Source organism: Anser brachyrhynchus (genome assembly GCF_964034855.1).
Source record: "Anser brachyrhynchus genome assembly, chromosome: 2".
Lineage (NCBI taxonomy): Eukaryota > Metazoa > Chordata > Aves > Anseriformes > Anatidae > Anser > Anser brachyrhynchus.
In genome coordinates this window covers 53,699,740-53,716,976 of record NC_137695.1, presented here as the reverse complement: position 1 = coordinate 53,716,976, position 17,237 = coordinate 53,699,740, and the positions used below count along the sequence as shown (strand labels likewise).

At 38.2% G+C, this 17,237-nt stretch overlaps 1 protein-coding gene across 21 annotated transcripts in view; it reads right to left on the bottom strand.

Moving 5' to 3' along the window:
- LOC308188779 (uncharacterized protein) overlaps positions 1 to 17,237 on the bottom strand; it is a 293,230-nt gene that overhangs the window by 215,506 nt on the left and 60,487 nt on the right. Inside the window, exon 3 of one of the 21 annotated variants that reach the window (XR_013945744.1) lies at positions 14,434 to 14,481. The exons of the other annotated variants lie outside the window; for them this stretch is intronic. The gene's annotated coding sequence lies outside the window, so the exon portion shown is untranslated. The remainder of the gene's footprint in view (positions 1 to 14,433; positions 14,482 to 17,237) is intronic. 21 annotated transcript variants of the gene reach the window in all.

Sequence of the window (17,237 nt, the reverse complement as noted above, 5' to 3'; positions counted from 1 at the left end):
ACCACCTACTGCACAATAGGCTTAGAGTGCACTTCTGTGTTAAGAGCAGCATGGTCATAAAAATGCTATGGTCAATAAAACAGCAAGTTCAGGTGATATTCTTATTTCATAACTGACTCCTCATATATGTTCTGCTTAAAAAAAAAATAATAATAATAATCAGATCAAATTAGCCTTTAAAAAATAGTCAAGTAGAAGTCCCTCCAGTCATCTTACAGTAGCAGCAAAAGCCCATCTTGGCTAATGCTTTCCCTTCCTTTACTTCTCTGCAGTCTGCTCTGCCTCCAGTGAGGGTGCCCAAACATAATGGAGAGCAAGGACAGGACATTGAGTGGTTAACCAGGTGTAGCTTACGGAGAACAATGTGGTCTGTTGAGGCCTTCATGACTGATGAGAAGTGAAATAAAAGGACCAAGCTCACCTTTCCAAGCACAGATTGACTTAACAGGATTTTTTAGCTACAGAAAATAGAACATATTTTAATTGCTAGTGTAAGTTAGTTTTATCCAGAATGCAACTTATAAGCTTGGTGTGTAGTCATGCTAATAAGTGGCTTTTCCAAGAAAAAAAAATATATATACATCCTGAATTGCAATTCCCTGTCCACATTTAAATCCTGTTAGCATGAACTAGCCAACAAAACAATAAAAGACCTGTATACATCACAAAGTAGAACTGACAGTTTTACCTCCTGAAGAGGTTTTGGTCTAAAATTTTCACCTTGCAACATACTAAGTTTTTGGAAATCTGGTCAGACTAAAATGAAACCAACACACTCAGGAATAGCACACAGACTCTTCCCAGAAAATGTGCTTCTAAGACTAATGTCTCTTCCAACATAGTCTCTGCAATTTCCACAAGTCAACCTCCTTCACTAAGGGCACTGAAGAATGTAGGAAAAAATACAGGACCGTACTAAAGCACAGCCTGCCTTCCTGAATGTACAGCCAGAAAAATCATACCATGCAATGTTCCTTTTTTTATGGAACATGCCCATTTCATCTGAATACACTTAGTTTCTACCTTTAGAAGATCATTGCCACTTGTGACTAATTAAAGCCACATTGGTTATTAAACAAAAGACCATCAGAAACATTTAACTCAGAGTGCTGGAGCAAGGGTATAACAAAAAACAAAAGGTCATATGGATTCCTGTGCAGATTGTGGCTCCTCAGCCATCTCTATGGACCGTTGGTGGTCTCTGCAGTTTCAGAATGTGGTCCACAACACAATCATGAGGAGGACAAATGAAAACCATATTCCCGTGCATGCAAGCAAGAAAACAGGAAAGAAATAAAAGGACCGGGTGAACATTCAAAGTTTAACATGATTCTCATTTGGTCACAAATGAAAACCATTATTGAAGCACAGCACAATATTGTCCATAGACTTTTCTGTACTTTGAAAAAAGGTATTAGGCTTTGATGAAACAAAGACTGAGGAATGCTTTTACATGTTATATTTCTTTACAAATATACACTAGACACAAACGAGTCTCAAAGGAGCAAAGTATTTGAAATAAAAATAAGGAACGGAAAAGTGCACAACAAAATCCAAATTGCTTCCTAGTTCGTGGTGCTGTGTGCTTAAGCAGCACCTCTATTCCTTACCACAGAGGATCCTGTTCATGTACCAACCTCTATTCCTTGGCTTCTGCACCAGAAGCTCCTGGCAGGCAACCTGGACAAGTGCCGTGGCATTTTCTAGCCAGGGATCCAACAGGACCAGAAACTTGCCAACCAAGAGTCACCTCTGCAGCCCAGATGGAGCAAGAACAAAGCTGACCTTGAGCTTTAACAACTAGAATTGGATGACTTCTGGCTGTTTGATTTCTTAAGCCAAACAATGCAGTAACATTAGTCAATTTTAATTACTTGCCTTCCTTCCCAAGGAAGTGGATACAAGTATTGTTTTGACTACTCAGGTAAGAGTGCTGCCTGAGACTGGCAGACCTAAAATGCTGGGAAAGACAAGAATGCTATAATCAAACCCCTTCTATCCCCTCTTCACAAAGCTGGAGACATTTGAGACAGGAGAGCTTCCAAGGATCAGACTGTTGCCCTGAGTAGCAGCTCATCTCTTCACACTGCCCAAGAAGCATGGGTGCATATCCCAGCCAACAACAGCCAACAGAAAATACTCGTGAGTGAGGAAACTCTCTAGCAGCCCCTCTACTCTCCCCCATGGCTGGAGAGAGGTGCAACTTTGAGAAGAGACTGTGAGGTCTAAGTACACAGATGAAGAGTCACCATAGAAGTCCGCCATTTCTGCCAGGAATTGTTCATATTGGCTGCAAAAAAAAAATACACACTCTTCTGGAGACATGAGACATCATCTGGGTGTTGCTGGCTGTCAGGCTCAGCCCAGACATAGTTAGGTAACTAGGACACCCCTTCTTCCTTTGCACTGAGCAAACTTTGGGGGCAGAAGATTGCCTGAAAAAATGAAACATATCAGGAAGCTCTCCAATTCATTCATAAACATAATCTTTACCACTGAAAGAAGTAGACTAGGATTTCCTTTTCAAGGATAATAAAAGATCATTTGTAGGCCAGAGACTAAAGTGCTACCATGAATTAGCTCAATCCCATCCTTTATTGCCATTCTAAATGAGCAACAAAAGCAGGAAGGGGGGTGAATAATTTGCTAACAATTTCAAAATAAAGCTTTATTCTTTTTTCCCTATGTATTCTCATACTTATTACAGTGAAATTAAAAAGTTTTCCTCCAAGTGAACTCTTGCTAATCTTTTTATTTAGGTTCAGTGCTACAGAATGTGACCCTGCAAGAACATTCATCTACAGTCACAGCTGGAGCTCCAGACTCCCTGACCTGAAGGAATTAATTTATTTGCAAAGCAAAAGCAACTGAAAGGCCAAAGGCTTATCTAAAACAAAATCTGAATTATACCATCTTATACAAAGAACAGGATGAAAACGAGACATATAATCAGACATCTCATCAAAAGCTGCTATAGAAATCATTACATTAGAGAAATATAATTTAGAAAAAGAAATCTAAAGTTCTGTGATACCACAAAACAAACTTCAATTCTTAAAAAAAAAATAATAATTTTAATACCAGATTAAATACAACTCTAATGAACTGCCATCAAGAGAGCAGTCAGACTTAAGAATGCTCAGCTCCAGCCATCCAGCCTGACTCTGTAGTCTCATACTTTTGATAGCTACTTGCTCATTTGGAAGGTTTATCTAAAGCCAGTTCTAATATTACAAAATGAAAAGCTTGTTCTTGCTTCAATTAATTTGCCAACTTCTTAGTCCCTTTTCTCCTGTTCAAGTAAATAATAAGAATGTGACGGGCAGTGGAAAGTCAGATTGTCTGTACATAATCCACCCGTTTGCAGCCAGCAGGACAGTGAGTATAGAAGGACATGAAAATTATTCGCGAGCAGACAGAACTTAAAGCATGAATGACAATGAGCACACGAAAGGCAAAATCTGGATCTTCCACTTTTGACAGATTTCATGAAAAGATTTCCAAAACAATTTGTGAAGAGATAATATTCTGAATATTAAAAGATAAATAAAAATCCTAAAGCAGTGATTCAACACTCGTTACAACAATCCTTAGCTAAGTATTCACGAGATGCATCATATTGCTGTTTTGCAGAGAATGCATTTAGAGATGTATTAATTTGATCACGTGTGTACATTCATCACCTTTTTAATAATCTGAAAGCTTGACCCATTAAACTAATCAGGAACTATTTGTACATCCACATTCAGAGCAATTTATTTTGTGCATATTAGGCTGAAATGTTTGCTTATGTTTTCTAAAAGCTGGGCATCCCTGACACTTGAGACCTCAATATCTTGATTTTTTCAAATCACTGCCTTCCTAATCAAGGAATAAAAGGGCATAAAAGCTTCATTTAATGAAAATAATTTAGAAGCTTTTTTTTTTTTTTCAAGGAGAATCTAGGCACAGAAAAGCCAGAGTACTTTTGATTCTTACCCACATTTTAATTTAAGTGTTCAGTTTACTCACATTTTCAAAAAAAAAAGATTTGCATCACATTCTGTATGAGAAAATATTACAGCCATGCTGGAACTCTTACAAACATCCACCTGAAACAGCATAAGCAGTTCTTTACTGGAGTTGTTAAAACAGTAGAAACAGAGTCAAAAAAAAAAAAAAAAAAGATTTTACTGTCAAAACAATGACAAATAAATTTCAATTAATCTCATTTAGATGTAGCATTTTTATCCATCTAAAGTGAAAATATATTTAATTAAATCACACCACTGACAGAGCATTCTCCCTTTCCTATTTCACTACCCATTTATTTTATCCTACTAGTCCATTTAGCATAGCTGCCCTTAACACTGTGTTCCCAAAGAGAAACAACTTAAAAGAAGATTCAGGTCAAACTTCACTGATTGAAATTACTCTATCACACTGGCACAGGGCATCCACTGAGGAATCCACATGCAGCAAGGAGCAAGCACTGTTTAGCCTGTGGAGGTTTCCCTGCTGCTATTTAGTTGGATGAGTAGGACTAGATTCCAGCAGGAAACACCAAAGGGAGAACACAGCCCCTTTGCCGCAGCGGTGAAGATGGGGCTGGAGCTGCTAAACCTATGCAGATCCTTCCTTCTGCTACCCAGTTCACTTACATTGAAGTACTACTTGCTAAACAGCTTTTTCCTTAAAGACATATCAATACAAATTCATATTAAACATTTCTATGCATACAGCTATCAGCACCTGAGAAAGAATAGTGCAGTAATGGCGTTTTGATGTTTCTCCTCATTTAGTTTTTTCTTAAATAATGCCAATTCCCCAAAAGAAACAAAATCCCTGATTTTTTTTGTTACATGGGTTAGAGAGGTCTGTGAAGATTAGCTATACCCACAGTGCTCCCAAGTAGGGTCTGAGCAATGAAACTGGAACTTTATGCAGAAAGAATGACAGATCCCTAGAAGTAGCCTGGCTCACCTAGCCAGGGCCAGAAAATTCAGCCTGTGCTTCTTTCCAAAGTACCAAAATTAAAACAGTCTTCAAATTAAAAACTGACGTAATACACTTTGAGAGAAAAAAAAAAAAAAAAAGTCACCATGAGCTATGATGGCAACTCCTATTTTTCCTTTTCTAATTTTGTACTTTTTATTATCACTATCCCTGGTGGCTTTCAGGAGGTCCCTACAAACTAGTTGCTGTTATGAAGATGGCCTATTTTAATCAGTCCCTTGACAAGAACAGCTAATTATCTAACTTTTCTGTCTGAACTACCAGATGGCTTTAGTTCTATACTTAACTCGATTAGTTTTCAGTAAGTAATGGAATTTGCATATTAGAAGATGTCTGTGATGACACAGAACAGAAATAATACCAGTACCAATACCAGTATCTAAGGTACATGTAGCAACTTACTGCACTCTTCCACTAAAATATAAAATAGTCACTTAAAATGACAGGCGTCTTCCACATTTTCTTTTCTTGTTGAACTCGCAAAGGCATGCCAGCTTTCCCTTTTGCTGGCAGGTTACCACCGTACTCACATTGCTTTCTCCCCCAAAGCTGCAGACATCCTAGTGCATCTACCCATATGAGAAACCAGGACACACACCAGCGCTGCATGCCGTGGTCCTGCACAGCTCAGTGCTGAGCATCTGCATGCAACGTCCCAAGGGACCATACAAGTGCTCAAGCCTCATGGAGCAGTACTGCCAGAATGTCACGGATGGTGTGACTAGTGCTTGTGTGTGCTTGCAGGGACATCTATAGAAACAGGCAGATTTTGGCCAGTTGCAGAGGCTGGAATTTAGACAGGATTTAGCCAGCGGTGTGCCCCAATGGTCGGTACTGGTTCCAGGCCTGTTCAAATCATTCATCAGTGACCTAGATGAAAGGACAGAGCACATCCTCAGCAAGTCTGCTGATGACACAAACCTGGGAGGAGTGGTTGATACACCAGAAGGTTGTGCAGCCATTCAGAGGGACCTGGACAGGTTGGAGAGCTGGGTGTAGAGGTATAATTTTGTTTTATTTTTTACTGGGTTTTGTGGGTTTGTTTTTTTGTTTGTTTGTTTGTTGGGTGAGGTTTTTTGTTTTTCAAGGAGGATATAAAAACATAATGGCAAAACACATATGGCTGAAAATATTATTTTCAAGTTCCTAAAGAATACTATAAACAATGGAAGATGTCAAGAAATAATTTTCTTTTGTCTGCACATTTTTACATAATCACTCATTTTTAACTAACTTCTGTAAAAGGTTTTGCATATCTTTCTCGACTAAGAAAGAAAATATCTCCAAAACCAGAAAAACAGCTTTTAGTCATGTTAACACTAAGAATATATATACTTAATTAAATTATACAGGTAGCAACTGAGGAAGGGAGAATTACCATTTTAAAAACAATAATAATAAAATAAAATATTCTAATTCCTGAAAAAAAAAATTTACTTCAGTGAAGACCTCGGGACAACAGTATACCATATTACCATAGTTTATTCTATAGCAACCATCAACAGTTAAGCGTCTCTTGGTACCACCATGGCAGTGTAAGAAAGATTAAGTGTAAATAATCATCAGAGCTTTCTCTATTTTTCAGCAATAACTCTCAGGCAGGGCAGCAGGAGAAAAAGGCTGACTGAACACCTGATACTCAAGAAACAAAACTGAGTTTTGTTAGTGTAACAACCATGACAGCTTCCATTTGTAAGGCTTCTCATCTTTGAATGCATCGTAACAAGGATATTTGTTTAATAAATGGAACACCTGTAGACTGACAAACCTGGTAAAAATTCTCAGGTTTGGTTTTGGTTTCCAAAACTGCTTTGATCTTCTCATCCCGCGGTGGAAATCAGGTTTCATTTTCTGCCACTCTGATCCAACTGAGGTCAGTACTTGGAACACGTATTCCAACAAAAATCAAACAAAAGCCCCACTTTAATATATGCTTGAAGATATTTATGTAGGATTAAGACAAGCGAGCCTTCCCAAATGGAACTGTAATTTACATCAATAAAATTCTTAACGTTGATCCAACAAAGACCATACTATCTATTTTTAGTAATGCACAGAATTTTTGGAGCTGATTTTAGAGTCAATGCTGAGCATAAGAGGTCTTGGGAAGCTGACTTGAGTTGAACTTGTAAAGACAATCTCTAGTTATATTTCACAGAGACATAGATCCTCCTGAAATGGAAAACAACAATAACTACTGCCAAGAAAACTAAGTTTGCTTGAATTTCCCATGTAGTGCTGTTTAATATTCAGTTAACCAGCTTGGGTTCTGACTGGCTTTTAACACAGCACTATCTGCTGCTACTCCTTAGTTTCAGTTTCATTAAATCAGTAGCAGAGTGACTACAAGTCATGATTTAAAATGACATTTCCTAGACTGGTCAAAGTCATTTGGCCAACCAACTGCACCCCAGTAAGATTTCAGCTGCCTTCCCTGTCACAACTGCCTAGGTAGCCTTGGGCAAGTCAGCTTTAAGCTATGTCCCACCCAAGTGCTCAACTGCACAGCACCTTTGCACATTGTCTCCTCATCCAGAGGAGCCCCTAGCAACATCCCAACAATAGGAAAGGACAAGACCTAGGCTTTTCCACACATCCTTGTTTCTACAGGCCCAAGTGGAGCTTAAGATGCTCTTCTTAGGGATGAGCATACCCTCTAGAGCAAACTGGGATGTTGCTTGGATGCCCTGCAACTTCAGTTCCCCATTTACGTGAAAATCTCCTTCACCACAAAGGTGATGTAAAGTTCAATCCATTAATGAACATAAAGAACACAAGCAGTAATGGCTGTGTGGGCAAATATTGACAAAGGGTAACAGTTTCAAAGAAGTGACTAAAGTACACTGAGTCTTCCTGAATCATCCCCCTCTGTGGGATTTCTGCTCCACAGTGACTTAAAAAAAGTGTCCACTATCCCACAGCATCTCATTATACATGTATGTGTTGCCTATGACCATTCTACAATATGAATCACTTCCTGTGTTCAATTTTATTAACTGAAAGTCTCCTAAATGAAAAGCAGGGAAAAAAAATCTTAAATACAGCTATAAAGCACACAGATAAGAGATATTTTTCTTGACCAAGATGACAGGATATTTCAAGAGAAACAGAAAATGCCACTAAGAGCATAGACAGATATAGAAGATACTGCATATTACTAATAACAGTAAACTTTTCCTTCCTTTCTTCATGAAAGGAGTCAGTTGATTGAATGGAACAAGTAGTCATTCTTACTTTTTTCATCCATCCTTTGTACACATCAGTGCATAATTCTTTAACTATCAGTAATCTGACACTGTATATAAAAAGACCCATGCTTCTGAAGTCATCTGTAACATTGCATTATAATTCTGATTTAAAGCCATATCTTAACATCATCTAATAAAATGAATAACATGGGTGATATACAACAAAATTACAAGCCCTGCATACACAGACCAGCCAGGGCAAGCCACAAGAGCGAGTTATCTTTAGTACTGGAAATGAACTGATGAGGTAATTCCTTCAAAAACTTATCAAAAAATATACAGCTTTAAATCCTAACTCACACTTCATCCCACATAGCAGCAGGAGGGGCTTACTAATTGGAATCTGTAGAACATATGGACTGGAATACATCCCATCATCCAGAACCTCAAATAATACATGTCAAGTTACTGAGCTTCAGTGCATTATTAACAATTTGCCTTCTGAATACATCACTGTATTTTACATTTTACATTATAAAGTGTACACAGAAAAAAAAAAAAAAGAAAAAAAAAGAAAAAGAAAAAAAAAGGAAGCTTTACTGAGGGCAATTAATGCAAACATCAAAGATGCAGTACAGAGAGAAATCCATGGTTATACTGGCTTTCCACTGAACCTAAACAAGGATGGTGGTTCTAAGATCCCATTTATATATAAAACAGACTCCGATTTTTTTTTTCTGCCTTCCCATTTCCTGACTGCATAATTGTGTAAGGAAGCCTGTGAGCCTTTGAAGCCTCCACCCAAAACAAACATGAATCTTTATAACTCTTGCAATCTTCTGCTTTCTGGCCACCCAGCAAGAATCTAACTGGATCCCTTGTTTGAAGGCCACCACTGAACAGTACTAGCAGGGGAAAAGAAGAAGAAGATGAAGTCCAAATGTAATAATTACATAATATTTTTAATGAGATATAACACTGTGTTAATCTAAACAATGTGTTAAGATCTTCATCAATCAACTTTGAAGAATGGGCAGTATTCATCAGTTTAGCAGAGTGAAACCAAGAAAGCAGAAAGTCTTATTCAGTTGTTAGACAAAGACTCTAAAAGTGACACATCTCAGATAAATAGTCGGTAGTACCCTAATTTTTACACCTCTCTTAAAAGGATATTCCCTTGAGACACACCAACACATGACTGACATGGCTGTTTCTCAGAACAAAGTGACATTACCCAGAGAGTGTTGTGTGCAGGGGCACAGCATCAAAACCCCAGAAAACACCAAAGAGTGGCTGCTTAAATTTTCTGGAATCCTAGAAACCTATTACTGCAAGCTCCTCTCATCCTGGTCACAATTTCTGATGCATATGGAACAGTACAGAAAAGTGCCATTGCACAAGCAACAATTCAGTGCCAGAAGGATGCTTCCATAACACCTTCCTACAGCCTCTCAGAGGGTCTTCATTCCAAATCAGGCATGGATTTAACAGTACAGCTAAAAAGCTATTAGCTGCCCCCTAATCATGATCTAATACTGTGACCGACTCCAAATTATCTCATGTTCATGATATACAACTGCACAGCTCCCTTTTTTTCCCTCCATTCACACTTCTGTGAGCATTTTAATTTCTATTTTGCAAGGCAGCTTTCATTCTGAAAGATGCTAAAGTACACTATAGCTTATTTCTTAAAAAAAAAAAAAAGCACATAAAGCTGGGTAATTCTTTTTACTACAAGTTGTGCAATGTTAGGGAATCCTGCACATGTACACAGGCATTATAGGATACAAAATTATATTTTCATGCTTTGTATTATTAAACACAACCTGTAACTTTTAAGTATCTCAGGAATTCTTGCATTTGATTTTCTTATAGTCATTTATTAACATTTACTTATCATCCCACAAGTGTATTTCAAAATTATTTTTAAAAAAACACTCAGACTACTACAATACATTATAATAGCAGTTTAATATACTAATTACAGTAATTAATTGCAGATGCAGATATTCTGAAGTAATGCTCATGCTAATATGTATTCTAATAAAAGAAAGAGGGAGAAATACTGATCAAGGCATATGGATGCATAGCAATTATATATTGACAGCTTTGGCTTTTATTTACGCTCATATGGAATTTGCAAAGCTTGTGTCTGTCATTACCTAAAAAAAAAAAAAAAAAAAAAAAAAGACTGCAAAAACACAGAATCATAGGGTCTACCTATGGTGTTCCTCCCCAGCTCACAAATTTCCAGTGGAATTCAAGAAATGGAAAGATGAAGACAGATTACACTGTAAAGGTTATCTTAAGCTTCTCAGATTTATTTCATATTTATTTTTTTTTAAAGCATGTCCTGAGTGGAAGCACACTAGATTGAGGCCTTCCAAAAACATTTTCCCTTTCTTAATGCCTTCTGATTGGACAGCATTTTTCTGGAAAAGGAATGAGTATGTTTTCACAAACACAGGCCATTGTAAGATACCATACCTCACTGAGTGATCAGAGATGGCACGGGGGTACTAGAACACTACCTGTTGTGTTTCCACACACACATACAACATCTAGCATTCTCATCAAATCAAAGATGACTGTCGGTTTAAGCTGCTGCTTATAGTTTCCTTCTTAGCATATAGAAAGGGGAAAACTTTCCTACAGGAAACATCTTGAATACATGTTAACTGCTGAGAATTTAAGAAACATGCTCAGATGCCTAGTGTTATTAAAACCAGAAAACACAGAATGTGCACACAGTAAGGAAAGAAAGACCTACAGTTGTCTGCTTCTCCCAAAATCTGAGCTTTCTGAAATGCTTTACTGCTGCCATATCTTCCCTCACACAAACAGTTCAAGTGAAAAGAATCACATTCTATTAATATATAGTCTCTGTAAGCTATACATCAACTTAACAATACACATCATCTCAGTGAAGACATTTGATGGACTTCTTTCAAACTGAACCTTTTTTACTGCTACTGACTTGCATGGTGTTAGATACCAGCTACATGAGGTAGGGGAAAGGGTCTTGAACATGAAACCATGAGCAAGAAAGTCCTTATGTGAGGTTTAGGCTACTCAAAGGCATTTCTTCAATTACCAGTAATTGGAATTGAAAAATAATCTTCCTCCACTGAAAATTTTCTGTTATTGGGATATCTGTTTCAAATTCATCTAGAATAAATTATCCAATAACTACAAAATAACTAAAATAACATTTATAGAAGCAATCTGGTTATGGTCAAACATTTGATATTTTTATATGCAGAAGATCACAATCACTTTCAGAATAAAGCATTTTTTCAAAGGCACATGGTGCAAGCTCAGTCTATTGAAACTAATCACTGACAATTTTCATACATTCCTTCCCATGAAATCCAGTTCTGCATTCTCCATAGAAAGTACATCAACCTCTTAAATAAGCAACCCGTATACTCATGCTTCCAGCTGCTTTGGGGCAGATGAATACTGAAAATATTCCAAACCTGGAGGCTGGAACCAGCTGCCGTCTTTAAAAAAAGCATTTGTTTCATCCCAACATCCTTGTCGATATGGTAAATATAAATATTCTCACAATTTGGAAAAGTCTTTTCTCTTCCCAAGTCACAGAAAAAGAATTAACCTTTGATTTGCAGGAAAGGACTTTCTAGTCTTGGAGAAAGGAAAACTCATAATATACCAACAAAATTAATATGGATGAAATTTTCAGCTCAAGAAATATTAATAATAATTTTTAAAAGAATGGTACGTCTTTGGTACTTCCAAAAAAAAAAAAAAAAAAAGCTTCTTGAAATAGCAGTTGCCTGGAACTTCTTGGGTACTTAACATTGTGATATTGAAAGATAAAAATAATCACACATCCACAAAAAAGTGAACTTCTTTGTAAAGTAAAACCTTCTGCTTTCTGTATCCCCATGAAGGATTTAGAGCAACATCCCATGTTTTTTGACTGCCAGAAATGCTGATTTCTATACCATAAATTAGCTAACGGTCAATACAAGTTCAGGGGTAATACGAGTAAGTATTAATCCAAAACTAATATACATAAATCATCATTTATTAAAGGAAGAAAAAAAAAAAAAAACAGAGGCAAAGAAATAGTAATGGCTCCTCCTGAAAGCTACCAGGGGCCACTGCTCTGCGGCCTTGATGTCCTCGAGAATCCTGCCTTCCACTCACGAGGAAGCAGCAGGAGCCTAGCACAGGCAGCACTTGCTTACTTCGGGGTGGGGGAGGTGGGAATAATGCATTCAGTGTGGTTTTAGCTGCTCTTTGCATGTTTTGACCCCTGGAAGGAGGCCGAGCAGCAGCTCCCATAATGTGTCTGCTCCCCACAGACCTGAAGTGATCTATGGGATCATGGTTTGGGAATCTTCAGACCAGATCGTTAGGAAAAGCCATTAATAACACAGTTAGAGACCCCAGTCAGCGATGGCGTACAGCTTTAAGCAAAAACATCCTTTTCAATTAAAGCTGTGTTTGTGCTCAAGTTAAACACTGACATTTCATAAATCTCGCATGAGATGGCCCTAAAGAAAACCACACACTAAATATTTAATTTAAACACCGCATGACTGGGTTGGGGGCCAGTCTCAGAGCCTCCCACTGCTGTTCCCCACTGGCAGCCAAGTCAGGGATCGGCAACCCAGGGCCCGCTGGCATGAGAAGGGCTGCAAGCTCAGCAGATGCTCCTGCCGCCCCGCAGCACGGCCACGCGGCTGCCGCCAGCACCGGGCCACCCGCATGGGCTCAATCACTCCGTGAGCGCCTCTGCCCACGTGCTGCTCTTCGCAGCACAGCAAAGTGCTGCAAGCCTGGAGCCAGAGGGATTAGTAATGGGAACGGGGCAAAGAACTCACTGGACTGAGTCCATTTTGTGTTAACTATGAGGGCTTGGATTTCTTTCAGTAGCTGAAAGAGACAATAAACAACGAGTAAGAGGAAGTTTTCCCACACAGGCTTTACATCTCCAAGGAAAGAAAGGGGAGGGGGGGGAGGGGGATACACAAAGCTATTTCTGATGCATGCCGTGGGCCAAACTTCTAAACCCTCTTCAACCTTTTCACATTTGCAAATTCATGCACTTGATAGAATTGCTCTTACTGATTTCATGTATTGCTTTTATTGTGCTCTTCACTTAGTTAGGTAAGTCTACAGATTTGGCACAGAACAAGCTTCTTCATCAGCGAAATGTGCACTCAGACGTCTGAAAGCATGAACAATGATACTGAAAGCAGACATTGGAAAAAACTTGGCTTACTTTATGGTCACAATTTTACTAACAAGCCACTATGCCCAAGATGCGAGTCACACACTTCCGATTTCCAGTGGTGTCAATGTATTACTAAGCCTTGCCCTAAAATTGAGATGAAAAAATATGGGATATTTTCTTTTCCTGAATAATAATGCATTTATTTATCTTTTAAGTTACAGATAAACTTTGTCCATATGAGAAAGAGGGAGGTACTTATTAAGAAAGCACAAAAATGTTTTCACAGCACATCTCACTTCTACAGTACCATTTCTCTCCTCTCTCTCCTAGGAACAGCAAGAGCATTCCACTGTTTTCAACCTACCAACTGTGAATACAAAGATCTGATGCAATTACTCTTGGGAGCACCTCTAATCCACAGGCCAAGCATCAGGCACACAGAGGTCTAGGCTAACTTGTTGCCTCTTAATAATGCAAACTGCCATTGAGCCTCAGAAGGAGTTCAGTCCTCCTGCAAAGTGAGTGGTTACAAAGAAGTTGGGAATGCAGTCAACTTAATTGAATAACAGTTATATCTAAAGCGGTCGAGCGTGACCTCACCGATTTCCTTGGTGTCTCAAATTTTGATGTTCTAAGATCCTAAAATTCCTTCTTTTGTTTCTTTGGTTCTTTGCATTAAACTGGGACATAGACAGTAATTTTTGACAGTCAGCTCTTCTTTCTCATCTTTGCTTTTCACTAAGCTCATGTCTAGAATAGATTCAGCTCATGTGTATTTTTTACTGTTCACGAAAATAATCACAACACTGGTAGGAAAAAAACTTTCAGATATCTTTGGGCAATATTTAACAAATAAAGGGTAAAAGAAGCAACACATTGCAATGTCAAAAAAGGAAAAAGTTAGAATTTGCCACATGCTTGACCACTTTAGCCCAACAAAAAAAATAGATCAAGTGAAAAACATAAATGTTACTCAGCACTTCCATTCCAAGCTGGACTAAAAAAAAAAAAAAAAAAACAGGTAAGGAAAGATTGCAGACTTGCTTGGATGAATGAACACTTTGAACAGCATATTAAGAGGAAGTCTAGTTGCTACAAAGAAAGAAAAGATTAATTAGCAAAGATTACAAGGTCTCGAGGGTAAGAAAGAAGTGTTGAAACAAAAATAAATAAATAAACGGAGGGGACAGAAATGAATATGCCACGTGCATAAGTGGTGCAGCTTCTGGAATTTGATGCTGGCAGCCAACCTGCTCTGAAGCACTGGGACCCTGTCAGGATGGCTTCCTACTTCAGCTAGAGCCGTTACTCTAGGTGTACTCTACTCCAGCTAATTAAATAGCAAGGGGAGGAAAGGGAAATGAGACTGATATGGCAGGCTGAAAAGTTTTACATGGTGCTAAGCAGCCAGCCAGGCTGAAACACTGTAAACGATACGGAACAACTACTTCAGAGTGGAGAGGAAAGGTCAGAGACAGCCGCGGCCTAGGCGTTTCTAGCATTACACAAGCGACTCGGGATGAGGTAGTCAACCTGAAAGCCTGAGCAGGTCACGGGCTCAGCACGGTGACTGCCCGTGTATTTCTGATGCTCGCAGCAGGCTCTGGTGCTCCTCTGAGCAAAACAGCCTTTTCTGTCTTCTCCCACACGCTTCCTGCCAAGCATGGGGCCCAGAGAAAGTTACTCAAGAAAGATTTTTCCATAAACATAAGTCATAATTTTTATTCTTCAGAGAGTACTATAAATCAGGAGGAATAAAACTGCACTAGTAGCCTCTTCGGAGCAATAGCTTCTTATACTACCCTCTCTGGTTATAGTTGCAGTACCCATAAGTTTCATCTTCACACTTCACTGTACATAACCAAAACTGAACAACTTTGTTAGACAAGTCCAGATTTAGCAACATGCTCATTTCATCCCCCACCTATCCATCCATCGCCATAAATATGTTACATAGAAAAATTCTGCTTTATGAAGCAACACATATATAAAGTTTTAAAGGCATGTGAGACTAAAGCCAGCAGTTAGGTAATAAACTTGCAGGTGGGAGGGCTTTTTTAAAACAAAAAAAAAGTTTTTAGTGGTGTTAATAAAACGCACAACAACAGGAAATTAGAATTACTGAAAATGAATTTGAAACAGTTTTGAACAATTCTTATTCAGTTCTTGAGAATTTTGGCTAGAAAGAGTCCTTGTTACTAACCAAACGATTCTTGCAATCCTAATCCTTATCCAATAATACCTGACACAGCACAGAGCAGGTCTGCCTGCAAGCTGGTAGAAGTTAGCATGGAATACTCTTTTTGCAAAAAACTGAATATTTTTGCCAGCCCTGGTTTGGTTAGGTCAACAGGGCCCCAAAATAAAGAGTTTTATTTGCATATTCCCTATGTATGGCTACTTAAGCTTTTCAAGGATTAAAGTGCAAGCTGTAGATGAACTTTAAGACGTAATATAAGAGGAAGAAGGCAATATCCTGATTCAAAAAAAAATTAAAAAAATAAATAAATTTATGCCTCATTTCTTTAATGCATCTCAATGCTTTTATGTGAATACAAAAGTGGAAATTAAGTCTAAATGGCACATTTTGCAGCAGCATCAGTTCCTTTGGAAATCATGGTGAGTATCCTCAGACAGAGTGCATTAGTGCAACACCAAATGGCAGGAGCTGACCACTGCATCAAGGCTTGTGGAGAAGCAAAATTAACTCAGCTTCCTCACCAAGGAAGAACTAGAAAAAAGAAAAAAGAAAAAAGAAAAAAGCAATAGCCATTTTGCTATTGAAGCACAGCACAGCACAATGTTCTAGTAGCACCTTCAGATAAAAAAAAGTCTCACGCCAGTGAGAAGGAATAGGAAGAAAGTCACCATTTCTCTGCATAATTTCCTATGAGCCAGCTAATGTCATCTTTACCTTAACCAAATAAATTTCAGCTACTTGATTTTGATCAATTTCAGACATACCCAGGCTGCAGGGAAAAAAAAAATAAAAGTTGCAAAATGAGCTGCTCTTGCGCTAAGAAACACAGGGTAGCTGGCATGGAGACCTAGACAACCTTGCCTCATAGAGACCTACTTTCTAGTGACCACCATTAGCAGGTTGAGAGATGTTGGTTTTAGCTGTTTTGGATTTTGCAACCTCAGAAAACAGTCAAGATTAGTGATAAGGCTGTAAGTTTGCCAGCAGATCGGTGCAATCACAGATATGACATTGGAGCAGACTTTTCCATACAGGGCATCAGTTCTGGACCCATCTTCCAGGCTGCATCAGAGCACATTTTTGTTAACCTCCCAAACACATTGCAAAGCTGACATTGATTTCTATGTATTTCATTGGAAACTTGAGTGAAGGTTAATGGTTTGCTTTTATTGTTGTTTCCTTCTACAATTATTGATCTGGACATCCAGAATGATTTATCTAAATGTTTTCTTTTTGTTTTGTCATCTTCTTGTACCTCCTCTAAATGTCAGTGATGTATAGTTTCTCTACAAAATGATATTTTTAAAATGTAAGTTTTGCAGAAAGGGGTCCTGCAGAAATACAGACAGAAGAACTACTACAGAAATTCTACTTTTAGAGTGTTTTTGTTTTTCTTTTTTTTTCAGTATTAGAGTTAGTTGCTGTGATGGCAAGCATCTATTTGTAGTCCTTTTCTGCTCTCCCCCCTATTTTACTGCATCATCATAACTAAAAACTGGAAAAAGAGTATATGAGACTTGCACTTATCCACCAGTAGTAGAATTTAGTCATGAAACCTGCATAAAATTCAACAGGTAAGTAGATTAAAAATTTCCATAGTCTCAAGCCTATGCATTTAAGTTACCAAACTAGAACTAAAATAAGAAAT